We start from the raw sequence: 13,598 nt of genomic DNA on the forward strand, positions 1-13,598 counted from the left end.
TTGAACCTGTGGCCTTTGGTTAACAGGCCAGCACTCAGACAACTGAGCCACACCAGCCAGGGCCCCACCTTTATTTTTTTTTCTTTTTCTTTTTCTTTTTAATTTTTTTCCAATTTTTTATTTAATTATTTTTCAAGTACAGTTTTCTGTCTATTACTCCTATCCCATCCCACCCCCATGCACCCCCCCCTTTCTCCCATTTCCACCCTTCTCAGTTGTTGTCCATGTATCCTTTATATATGTTCCTCTAAATCCCTCCCCTATTTCCCCTGAAATTCCCTCCCTTCTCCCCTCTGGTCCCTGTCAGCCTCTTCTCTATTTCAGTGTCTTTGGTTATGTTTTGCTTGCTTGTTTGTTTTGTTGTTTAGCTTCCTGTTAAAGGTGAGATCATATGGTATTTGTCCTTCAACACCTGGCTTATTTCACTCAGCATAATGCTTTCCAATTCCATCCATGCTGTTGCAAAAGGTAGGAGCTCCTTCTTTCTTTCTGTGGCATAGAATTCCATTGTGTATATGTACCATAGTTTTTTGATCCATTCATTTAATGACGGGCACCTAGGTTGCTTCCAACTCTTGGCTATTGTAAATTGTGCTGCTATGAACATTGGGGTGCACAGGTTCTTTGGGATTGGTGTTTTAGGGTTCTTAGGATACAATTCCAGTAGTGGAATTGCTGGGTCAAAAGGCAGGTCCAATTTTAGTTTTCTGAGAAAAGTCCATACTGTTTTCCATAATGGTTGTACCAGTGTGCAATCCCACCAACAGTGGACCAGAGTCCCCTTTCCCCCACACCCTCTCCAACATTTGTTGTTTATTGCTTTGTTTATGATAGCCATTCTCACCGGTGTAAAGTGGTATCTCGTTGTGGTTTTAATTTGCATCTCTCTGATAGCAAGCGATATTGAGCATCTCTTCATGTGTCTCTGGATCCTCTGTATGTCCTCCTTGCAGAAGTGTCTGTTCAAGTCCTTTCCCCATTTGTTAATTGGGTTAGTTGTCTTCTTAGAGTGAAGTCGTGTTGAGTTCTTTGTATATTTTGGAGATTAAACCTTTTTCTGAGGTATCATTGGCAAATATGTTTGCCCATACAGTTGGTTGGCTTTTTATTTTAATGCTGTTTTCTTTAGCTGCACAGAAGCTTTTTATTTTGATGAGATCCCATTTGTTTATTCTTTCCTTTATATTCCTTGCTCTAGGGGACATATCAGTAAAAATGTTGCTGCGTGAAATATCTGATATTTTCCTGCCAATGTTCTCCTCTAGGACTTTAATGGTGTCACGGCTTATATTTAAGTCTTTTATCCACCTTGAATTGATTTTGGTGTATGATGTAAGTTGGTGCTTGAGTTTCATTTTTTTTACATGTAGCTGTCCAGTTCTCCCAACACCATTTGTTGAAGAGGCTATCTTTACCCCATTTTATGTTACTGCCCCCTTTGTCAAATATTAATTGACTGTAGAGAGTTGGGTTTATTTCTGGGCTCTCTGTTCTGTTCCACTGGTCTTTGTGCCTGTTTTTATGCCAGTACCAGGCTGTTTTGATTACAGTGGCCTTGTAATACAGTTTGATATCAGGTATTGTGATCCCTCCTACTTTGTTCTTCTTTCTTAACTTTGTAGCTGTTATTCAGGGTCTTTTATGGTTCCATATAAATTTTTGAAGTGTTTGTTCTATGTCTGTGAAATATGCCATTGGTACTTTAATAGGTCTTGCATTGAATCTGTAAATTGCTTTGGGTGGTATGGACATTTTGATGATGTTAATTATTCCAATCCATGAACACAATATGTTTCCATTTGTTTGTGTCTTCCTTGATTTCTTTCTTCAGTGTTGTGTAGTTTTCTGCATACAGGTCTTTTATCTCCTTGGTTAGATTTATTCACAGATATTTTATTTTTGTTTTTGCTATATCGAATGGGATTTTTTTCTTGATTTCTGCTTCTGCTGATTTACTGTTAGTATACAAAAATGCCTTTGATTTCTGGATATTGACTTTGTATCCCGCTGTTTTGCCAAATTCATTTATTAGTTCGAGCAGTTTTTTGTTAGAGTCTATAGGATTTTCCATGTACACTATCATGTCATCTGCAAACAATGACAGTTTTGTTTCCTCCTTTCCAATTTGAATGCCTTTTATTTCCTTTTCTTGCCTGATTGCTGAGGCTAAAACTTCCAATACTTTATTAAATGGAAGTGGTAAAAGTGGACAACCTTGTCTTGTTCCTGATCTTAGTGGAAAAGCTTTTAGTTTTTGCCCATTGAGTATGATGTTGGCTGTAGGTCTTTCATATATGGCCCTTATTATATTGAGGAATGCTCCCTCTATTTCCACTTTGCTGAGTACCCTTATCATAAATGGGTGTTGTACCTTATCAAAAGATTTTTCTTCATCTATTGATATGACCATGTGGTTTTTGTGTTTGCTTTTGTTTATGTGGTGTATTACATTTACTGATTTGCGGATATTGAACCATCCTTGCATCCCTGGGATGAATCCCACTTGGTCGTGGTGTATGATCTTTTTGATGTATTCTTGGATGCGATTTGCCAATATCTTGTTGAGGATTTTAGCATCAATGTTCATCAGCGATATTGGCCTGAAGTTTTCTTTCTTTGTTGTGTCTCTATCTGGTTTTGGAATTAGGGTGATGCTGGCTTCATAAAAAGAGTTTGGGAGTTTCACATCATTTTGGATATTTTGGAATAGTCTGTGAAGAATAGGGGTTAGCTCTTCCTTAAATGCTTTGTAAAATTCTCCTGTGAAACCATCTGGTCCAGGGCTTTTGTGTGATGGGAGTTTTTTGATTACTGCTTCAATTTCATCTGCTGTTATTGGTCTGTTCAGGCTTTCTACTTCTTCATTGCCACCTTTATTTTTAAATGCCTCAATTGTAACACATGCCATCAAACAACTCTACCTCTGATGATTCGTAGTATTAATGCAGTTGTACTTACATTATCTTACATATCTCATTGACTTTTTAAAATTTACATTGCTGTAGTTACTATGTAATTGTCCAAAGGTTTTTAAGAAATTGGAGTTCAAATATAAAGAACTCATATAACTCAACAATAAAAAATAAAAAAACAATCCAATTTAAAATTGGGCAGAGACCTAAACAGACACTTTTCCCAAGAAGGCATACAAATAGCCAACAGATATATAAAAAGATGCTCAACTTCATTAGCTATAATGGAAATGCAAATCAAAACCACAATGAGATATCACTTCATACCTGTTAGAAAGGCTATCATCAACAAGACAAGCCCTGGCTGGTGTGTCTCAGTGGATTGAGCACCAGCCTGAGAACCAAAGGATTGCTGATTTGATTCCCAGTTGGGCACTCGCCTGGGTTGTGGAACAGGTCCCTGGTGGGGGTGTGCAAGAGGCAAATACACATTGATGTTTCTCTCCCTCTGTTTTTCTCTCCCTTCCCTCTCTCTAAAAATTAGTGAATAAAATTTTTTTAATCCTTAAAAAAGGCTTTCCTCATCTATTAAAAAAACAAAATAAAAAATAAGCATTGGAGAGGTTGCAGGGGGAAAAAGGATCCCTTACTCACTGCTGGTGAAAATGTAAACTGGAGTAGCCACTATGGAAAATAGTATGGCGGCTCCTCAAAACATTAAGAATAGAGCTTGATGCAGACACTGGCCTGCAGTGTCTGTGTCATTGTGGATGAAATGAGATGTTCACAGGGACTACTGAGTCCAGTGGAGGAAAAGGGACAGCATGGCTCTTCTCCCAAGGGGAGCAGAAGCCCTCGGCCAAAAAGCCCACCGGCCTTTTTTGTGTTTCTCGGCATATTACATGATGGTCCTCATTTACTATGCCCAGGTAGCTTTAGGTGGTTTACCGTTTACAGAAAACAAAGGAGCCAATATTGCTAATCACATCACAGAAAAGGGATATTTGCAAATGAAAAGGCAAAAGTGGTTGAACCTAAACTCATCCTTGGAAGGTTTAGCATTGTTTTTAGGAAGTTACTTTGCAGTAAATGTTTGCTACTGGGGCCTGGGCCCACGCTACACAGCATGGTCTCCTACAAGAGCTACCATATGACCCAGCAATCCCTCTTTTATCTACTCAAAAAAATCTGAAAACATTTATTCGTGAAGACATATGTACTCCTATGTTCACTGTGGCATTATTCATGTTGGTCAAGACATAGAAACAACCTAAGTGAGCTTTAATGGATGATTGGATAATGTGGTACATGTCTACAATGGAATACTACTCAGCCATAAGAAAAGATGAAATACTGCCATTTATGACAACATCAGTAGATCCTGAAAGTATCATGCTAAGCAAAATAAGGCAGACAGAAAAGAACAAGAATCATGTATATGTTTTCACACACATGCGGGATATAAAACAGAAAGCAACAAACAAACATAAAACAAAAACAAATCCTCCTAGACACAGACAGCAGTATGGTGGTTACAAGAGGGAAGGGCACTAGGGACACAGAAGAGGGTAATAGGGGTTGAATATATGGGGATGGAGGGGACCTGACTTCAGGTGATAAGCACACAGTGCAGTATACAGATGATACACTATAGCATCATAAACTTATGTAATCTTTACATAAACTTATTCATTACATAAACTTATGTAATCTTATCAATGAATGGTACCCCAATAAATTTAATAAAATTTATAAATTTATAAATTTTAAATTTTTATTCATAAATTACTAAATTTAATAAATTTAATAAAAATTTTAAAAAGACATTGGAGTTCAACACAAAATTGCGCATGATAAATAACACTAGTGCCCATGAAAAATAAGGATTAAAGAAGGGTGCTGGGCCAAAATGCAACAACTTGTATTTTTTTATTGTTCCTTTAATTTCTTGTATTGACTAAATGTGAACCGGTACTTACACTACTTACACTTACTGGAGTGCTTTTTCTTTTTTTGAGGGAAAAACTTATTTAACCCTTGTCTACTGTCCCATTGCTCTATCCTGGCCTGGTTTAGGTCTTTCAATCTTTTCCCCCACTAAATGAAATCAGATTTCTTTAGAAAGAGGATTTCTTCCTAGGTACAACAGAGCAAAAGGTGACTGTGAGACATTGTGTAGTTGTTGTCAAAGATTAAGGATGTTTTCAGAGGCCCCAGGTGGAGAGGTCAGCCTGGAAAGAGAGGCTACCAGTGACACCAGACCTCAGTGAGAAACCGAGCTTATAATTAATTGGACCTATTTGTGCCCTATTTGTCTCCCCATTTGTGGAGAACCATAATAAAAAGAATAGCCCTGGCTGGTGTAGCTCAGTGGATTGAGCTCGGGCCTGTGAACCAGAGGATCGCGGTTCGATTCCCAGCCAGGGCACATGCCTGGGTTGCAGGCTGGTTCCCTGCAGGCCAACTCCCAGCAGGGGACACATGAAAGGCAACCATACATTGATATTTCTCTCCCTCTCTCCTTCCTCTCTGAAGATAAATAAATAAAATCTTAAAAAAAAAGAATAAACAACATGTACTAGAGCAGCACTTCTCGTGATTTAATGGGCACACAAACCACCTGGGGAGCTAGTTAAATAACTGGCAAAGTCTGAGTCACTAGATGTCAGGTGGGCCTTGTCACGAGTTTGTGTTCACAGTATAGTCTTTCCTACAAGTCAGCTGGGCAACTGCTCTGCTAGTTGCCTGCTGTCCAGCCCAGCACCAAGGAATAGATAGGAGTCACACAAGGTAACTATGCTATTCACTCAGCTTCTATCGAACATCAACATACATCAATATCCTACTCACACTCTAATGATCTAAGAGAAATGTAACACACACGCAGAGCAATCAGTGGGGAATAATGACCTAAGTCCCAGGGTCTCAGTCTGCAGGTCCAGGAGACACCACACTGGGCAAGGAAGTCTTCAGCATCTTGCAGGGAAGGATCTCGGGAGCCAGGTGGGCAGCAGGACAGATGATGTCCTCAGTCCTGCAAGGCAGAACCTCCAGTGGCTGATGCCAGGTGAGATCAGCATGGCAGGGAGCAGCACTCTGGTGTGTGGAGCTCCGTTGTATCACCTGTGGTCTGGAGACTTTTATACCTTGAAAGTGGTACACTCCACTCTTCCGGGTCTCTTGATAAGTGTCTTGGCACCCCCCATGGCAAGTGTGGGTGGTCCTGCTCTGCAGATATCTTGGGTGTGTTTCCTTGACATATGTATCTGCTCTGACTAGGTATTAGTTTCCCTCTTGAATCAAAGTATCAGGGCTGACTGGCAGCCACCTTGATCGACACAAATGACTCCACTTTGTTTTATATACTTTATGCTACCTTGACCAGACCAATGCCATTTTATTGGTTCTGCTCTCCACAGGGCTGACATTCGCTTTTCTAATGTGCAGACTCTGCATCATGTCCAAACAGCTGGTCCAAAGACCACACTTGGAGTGTTAAATGCTAGAGCAGAGTTTGAGCAGAGTCTCAGACTTAGCGTTACTGACATTTTGGACATTCTTTGCTGTGTGGAGCTGTCTTGTATGTTGTAGAATATCCAGAAGCATTCCTGGCCTTTACTCAACAGATGCCAGTAGTACACATGCAGCTGATCAACCAGAAATGCCTCCAGACACCACCACACGTGCCCTGTGGACAGGGTGGCCAGCTGTCCCAGCTCACCTGGGGCTGGGGAGCCTCCCAGGTTTAGTCACCACATCAGGAAAGTCCTGGGAGAACCAGAACTATTAGTCACCCTACCTGGGACAAAACTGTCTTCAGATAAGACCACAGTCCTAAAGTCAATCTCCTAACAGGGGTTAATTAGTAGCCATTTTCTTTTAGGAAATGGTGGGGTGAATTTGGGAAGAACAAACCATTTGTTGGCAAAAGAAATATGAAACACTGTGATTTGTACAATGGTTTCTTATTTACCTCAGGTAGTTACTGTGGTAGTAGGAAGGCAATTTGTTTTGTTTTCTACTTAAGATTAAGAATATTTTGTTAAAAAATAAATTTTAAAAGGTTGGACCTACTGAGTTAGTAGTGAAAAATATTAAACTTTAGGTCAGGAATGAATTATAGCAGCACTTTCAACGTTTTTCATCTCATGGCACACATAAACTAATTACTAAAATTCTGTGGCACATCAAACAAATGTATTTTTTGCCAATCTGACCAAAAAAAACCAGGTATAATTTTCATTCATTTGTACCAGATGGCTATTGTCATGCTGGATGTTGTTATTTTTTTATTTGATAATCTAAGGGAAAAGAGGTCAGTGCCCCTGACTAGACAATCACATATTGCGTGTTTTAAAAATCTTGCCACACATCAGTTGAAAATTGCTGGGTTATAGGAATAGGCCCCATAAAATTAGTGATACAACCCAGGAATAGGCCCTCAGGCGTGGACTTATTAGACACAGTGTTGCAGCTATACACCAAGAAGGTATGAGAAGATTTATTGCTTCCATAATGAAGCTTTCAGGGAACAGCAGGACAGGCTTCCCAGGCTGGTTTGGCAATGGCTTGAGAGAGCACGGAAGGGAGACTAGCTTGGGGTTCGTATTGTGGTTAGGGAGGGGGCCCAGGCAGGAGTTCCCATGCAAGGGAAGGGGCTTGCATGGTTAGAAACTCCAGATTTGGAAATACCTGAGCTGATCACCTTGCTCAGATGTGGGGCACAAGGGTAAGAGAGTGGAAGCCTAAAAGCTGTCAGTAAACACACACACACACAAAGTGGAGCCAGACTCCAGTAAAGAGGGTAAAACTAGGAAATGAGGTGAGGTACTGCCATTTGTGCCAGCATGGGTGGACCTTGAAAATATTATGCTAAGTAAGTCAGTCAGTCAGACAAAGCTAAGAACTGCATGAGCTCACTCATATGTGGGATATAAACTGAAACTCATAAACACAGACAACAGTATGGTGGTTACCAGGGGGAAGGGCATGGAGACTAGTAACAGGTAAAGGAGGACAAATACATGGTAATGAAGATGATTTAACTGTGGGTAGTGGGTGCACAATGCAATGTACAGGTCATGTATCATGGAAATGTACTCTTGAAACCTATATGACCCTATTAACTAATGTCACCTCAATAAATGTAAGAATTTTTTCAAAGGGGTAAAACTAGGAAACTCTGAGTGGCCTCAATCCATTCAATCTACCAGAAAAGCACTCCAGGCATGTGCTGAGGTCACCTAGTTTGCGCCTGGGGGCAAAGAATGCAGCCAGATGTTCCAGAGTAGTGAAAAGGGTGAGGAGATCCTGAATCCTCACACAGAAGCAAAGAGAGAAGTCCAGGAAGCTTGTCCTCTCGCTGGGAGCTGCTATGTCTTGGATGTCACAGTCCGCCCGAAGTAAGTTGTAACCTTTGTCTACTTTAAAGGAGTCCGTGCTGTTTGGTTCAGTATGTGCTCATACTGAGGGCAGTGATAATTTAATCAGTTGCTACTGACATTCCTTACATTGTTTCCAAGGTGGGCTTTGTTGTTGTGTTATTACTAAAAAAAAAAAAGGTGCAGTGAACTTTCTTATATATGTGTATGTTAGTAAGTTTCTGCTAGTATAGCTATGGGTTGCTAAATTGAAAGATACAGTTGACTCTTGAATAACACAGGGGTTACGGGTGCTGACCCTCCACACAGTTGAAAATCTACCTATAAATAAGTTTTGACTCCCTCAGAACTTAACTACTAATAGCCTACTGTTGACTGGAAGTCTTACTGATATCATAAACAGTCAATTAACACATAATATGTATGTTACATATATTATATACTATATTCTTACAATAAAACCAGCTAGAGAAAAAATGTTATTAAAAGAAGATCATAAGGAAAAGAAAATACATTTACAGTATTTATTGGAAAATATCCAAGTATACATGGACCCATGCAGTTCAAACCTGTGTTGTTCAATGGTAAACACCATTGCATTTTGGTGGGCAAAAGACACAAACAGACATTTTACTGAGAAGTATGTACACGTGACAATCAAATGCATGAACATAATATGTTCCACGTTGTTAGCCATTAGGGAAATGCAAATTAAAATTGCAATGACACATCATTACACGCCTATTGGAATGGCCACAGATAAAAAGTAGTGACAACACCAAATGCTGGAGAAGATGAGGGGAAACTGGATAACCCACACTTAACTGGTGGGAATGTAAAACGGTACAATTACTTCAAAAACTGGTTTGGCAGTTTCTTATAAAAGTACATCTATTCCCTGGCTGGCGTAGCTCAGTGGATTGAGTGCTGGCCTGTGAACTGAGAGGTCTCTGGTTTGATTTCCAGTTGGGGCACATGCCCGGGTTGCTGATAGTACCCTGTTGGGAGGATGCAAGAAGCAACATGTATCTCTCACACATTGATGTTTCTCTCTCTTTCTCCCTCCTTCCCCTCGCCCTAAAATAAATAAGTAAATAAGACCAGTTTTTTAAAAGATTTTATTTATTTATTTTACAGCAAGGGGCAGGGAGGGAATTAGAGGGGGGAAGAAACATCAATGTGTGGTTGCTTCTCCCGCGTCCCCTACTGGGGACCTGGCCTACAATTCCATTCCCAGGCATGTGCCCTGACTGGGAATGGAACCAGCAACCCTTTGGTTCACAGGATGGCAATCAGTCCACTGAGCTACAGCAGACAGGGCAAAGAAATAAAACCTTAAAAAAAAAAAAGTAAATGTGCAACTACTGTATGACCCAGCAATTGTTCTCTTGGGCACTTAACCCAGAAAAATTAAACTTATGTTCACACATAAACCTGTATGCAAATGTTTATAAAAGCTTTATTCAAAATAGGCAAAAAGTGGAAATAACCCAGATATTCTTCAGTGGGTGAAGAGTTAAACTGTGATACATCTGTATGAGCTATTGATACACAATGAGCTTGGATGAATCTGAAAGAAATTGTGCTGAATTGTGCTGAGTGGGAAACTCTTATCCTAAAGGTGACGTGCTATGCAATTCTTCTTATATAAGGTTCTTGAAATGACAAAACTAGAGAAATGAAACAATTAGTGATCGTCAAGGTAAGGGACAGGGGCTTGGAAAGGAGGTAGATATGTGGAGATGGAACTGCTTCATATTTTAAGTGTGATGGTGGATACATGAACCTACACATCTGAAACATGTTGCTTAGAATTAAATACACACAAGCAACAAGCACACACACAGAAATAAGTACAACTAGGGGAATAGGAATCAGACTGATGGATTGTATCAATGGTAATGTCATAATGGTTCTATAGTTTTGTAACATGTTACCACTTGGGGAAACTAGTTAAGGACACATAATATCTCTCTATATTATTTCATATGACTGCATGTAAATCTATCATTGTCTTAAAATAAAATGCTTACTTTTTTAAAGATAAAATTCTTACCTTTTATACAGTCCATTTAAAAATATTCTCAATTATCCCAATAATGTAATTCAATTTTTATTTATTTTTCATTATTTATTAAAAAATAAAATTTTATTTCTAATTGCAATCAATTTTGTGAAATTGTCATCAGGAAAGGCTAATTTACACATCAACATGAAAACGGCCATTTTTTAATACTCTTGCCGTCTTGCTTTTTTCTGCCAACCTAATATATGAAAAAAAGTAGATATCTCTATGTGTATTCTGGATACAGAACCCTTATATACAGTTGTGCAAATACATACTGTTATTGTCCCCATTTTACCAATGAACAAACTGAGGCATGGAGATACTAGATATCGTGCTTGAACCCTTGTGGCTAGAAGAACAGTTGGTGTTTGAATTCCAAAGTGAGGGTTTGAACTCACTCATCAACAGTGCTTTCAGGATAGAGGCCACAAGAATGGAATAGTTAAGGGCGCTTGACTCAGGCAGCCCCACTTCTTCCTCTCCCAATGGAGAGGGCCTGACCCTGCAGTCCTGGGCAAACCAAGTCATGACTGGCTACCATACTGTCACAGGCTTTACCAAGGGCTAGCCTTGCCCAGGAACTGAAAACAGAAACGTAAAAAGAGCACTGCCCCCCTCCCTCCCCGGGACAGTGCTTCCAGGTCACTGACAATGCTTGCACTGCCCCTTTCTGATGGACACAGTCTTTCTAAAGGGAGCTAGCTGTATGTCTTCACTCAGAGTATAGTCTTTCTCTCTTCTCTCTCTAAGATAACATTATGTATCTCACCTCTGATCGAGCTTGCTTTGCTCTTATTGAGCAACAGAGACTTGTGGTTGGCAGCTCACTTGTCCTGTCTACCCAATAAGGGCAGCTGTGATGGGCAGGGGCGGCAAAGGATTTGGTGCCGAGCATATGGGAGATGTTCAATGACCATAGCCAGAGTCCAGTGTAGGGAGAGATGATGGCAGAAACAAAGGCAGGTGAAGGACACCACCAGTGTGTTTCAGACCAGGGGAACAACCTGTGCAAAGGCACAGAGGCAGGAGGGAGTACTGACAAGAGCACAGGGAGGGTGCGTGTGCAGGGCCTGCCAGCAAGGCTCAGGCTGTGGCGAAGGGCTGGTTCTGAGAGGGTCTGGGCAGGAGGAACCGCAGTGAGCAGGAGGGGAAAGTCTGGAAGAAATTCCAGCTTTTACTTGTTTAGCAGAAAATGAAAGGACCAAGTAAATGCTTCCCATAATAATGCCCGCTTTTAAAGTAACTGTAAAATCAGGACCATTCCCAAAGAGCCAGAACCTAGGCTGGAGCACAGCTTCCCCTGTAGCTCGTGTGCTCATCACACCTCCTGTACTCTTCTAAAGGGAGTACGGAAACTCCCACTTACACTCAACTTTATTCCCCTATGTGTGTTTAAACAGAGAAACAGACTTGGTTTATAGAGCAGTATCTTAGTTGTCAATCATAGTAATATTTGACTTACATTGGATATTTAATATGTGCCAGGCACTATGCTAAGCGCTTAATTACATATCACATTTAATTCTCACAACACTTCAAGAGTAGGGCACTTAAATAATCCCCTTGTATGGGTAAGGAAGCAACTGAGGTTCAAAGGTTAATGGCTGGCCTAAGGTCAGACGACCAGGAGGTGGCGCTCAGGTCCGCCTGTCAGGAGCCCGCACACTGTCAGGCCAGGCTGCCTAGTGCTTTCTAACAAAGGAAGACTGATTCCCCTGCCCATGAGCATTTTGCTCCAAGTCACTTACAGTCTTTTTGTTATCTCTGAGATGAAATGAAATCTTCAAAGAGCTTTCAAAGATCATTGCTATCCAGAAGCATTTAAGCTCACTCATGCATATTTTAGTTTCTTGATTATTAGCCCAAAGTAACGGAGGTTCTAAGCATTTACAATCCCAAATAACATACTTCAAAAATTCATGTTAGGTCTTTTATCATCATATAAGTGATGAAGCCCATATATTAAAGTTCTTGCCGGTGACAGAATAAGTTTCAGTGAAAACATTCTTTTGAATAATTACTACTGAGTGCTATCATTCTTGTTATCCTTATATAGATTTTACATATTTTTTTGAAAGATTGAATACTATCCTACGGAAAAATATATCACCTTTTTTCTATTTTTAGAAAGGGAATAAGAAGAATGACTTTGGGGAAACAAAAGCTGTGATATCACAACCAGATCTTTTCAGAATATGAGACAAAAATGGCTATATCAAGTGAAAAATGTAGCTATAAGAAGATTCCTGTCAGCAAATAAAAACTAGTGGATAATTTTCCTGGCAGGATGAAAATTTATGATTTGTATGAAGACACTTCAGTGCTTGGGCCAACAGTTCCTTCAAGTATAGCTTACAGCTGAGTCATAGTAGATATATCATATTGGTAAAGGTAAGGTTCTCTAGATCTTTCTGTTTTCATTTTTGGGTTCTATTTTTGAAGAAACTTCTTCCACCCTGGCCAGGTGGCTGAGTTAGTTGGAGTATTGTCTCATACACCAAAAGTTTGTAGGTTCAATCTCCAGTTGGAGTGCATAGGAGAGGCAACCAATTGATGTCTCTTTCTCTCTTCCTTCCTCTCTCTCTAAATCAATAAACATATTCCCTGGTTAGGATTTACAAAAAAGAAAAAACTTCTGACATCTTTCAACCAAAGGCAAGGGCAACATCACAGATGGAATAGAATTTCAGTAAGTGTTCCCAAAAAGCAGACCTTTGGAAGCATGCCAACACTAGTGAGGTTTCTTGGATTTTCTGTCCTCCAAAGTCATGGTCAAAAGATACCCATTACAAAGAAATTGTTAGAAGATAAAAAATTCTTTGGTTGTCATAGTCTGGATGAATGAACCCCTGAAATAAAATTATAGGGTCCGAGGATGTCACTGTTGAAAATATCACACTTGTAGATAAGTTTAGCTGAAGTGAAATAGAATAATCAAAAATATCAGGAGAGCTTTCCAGCTAGTGCCGAGCCACGGGCATCTTTTGGGACAACTGGCACAAGTGCTACAAGACCAGGGGCAAGAGAAAGCCCCACCTCAAGAAGCAAGAATATGAGTTGGACCACCCTTCAGCCAACACTAATATTGGCCTCTGCTGTATGCACATAGTTCGTGTTGGGGAGGCAGCAAGAAGTACTAAGCTGTGAGACTGGACATGGGCACCTTCCCCTGGGGCTTTGAATGTTGTATGTGCAAAACAAGGATTATTGATGTTCTCTACAATTCACCCAACAACA

The sequence above is a fragment of the Sturnira hondurensis genome, unplaced genomic scaffold, assembly GCF_014824575.4.
Source record: "Sturnira hondurensis isolate 20B ecotype Veracruz unplaced genomic scaffold, ASM1482457v3 Scaffold0010874, whole genome shotgun sequence".
NCBI lineage: Eukaryota > Metazoa > Chordata > Mammalia > Chiroptera > Phyllostomidae > Sturnira > Sturnira hondurensis.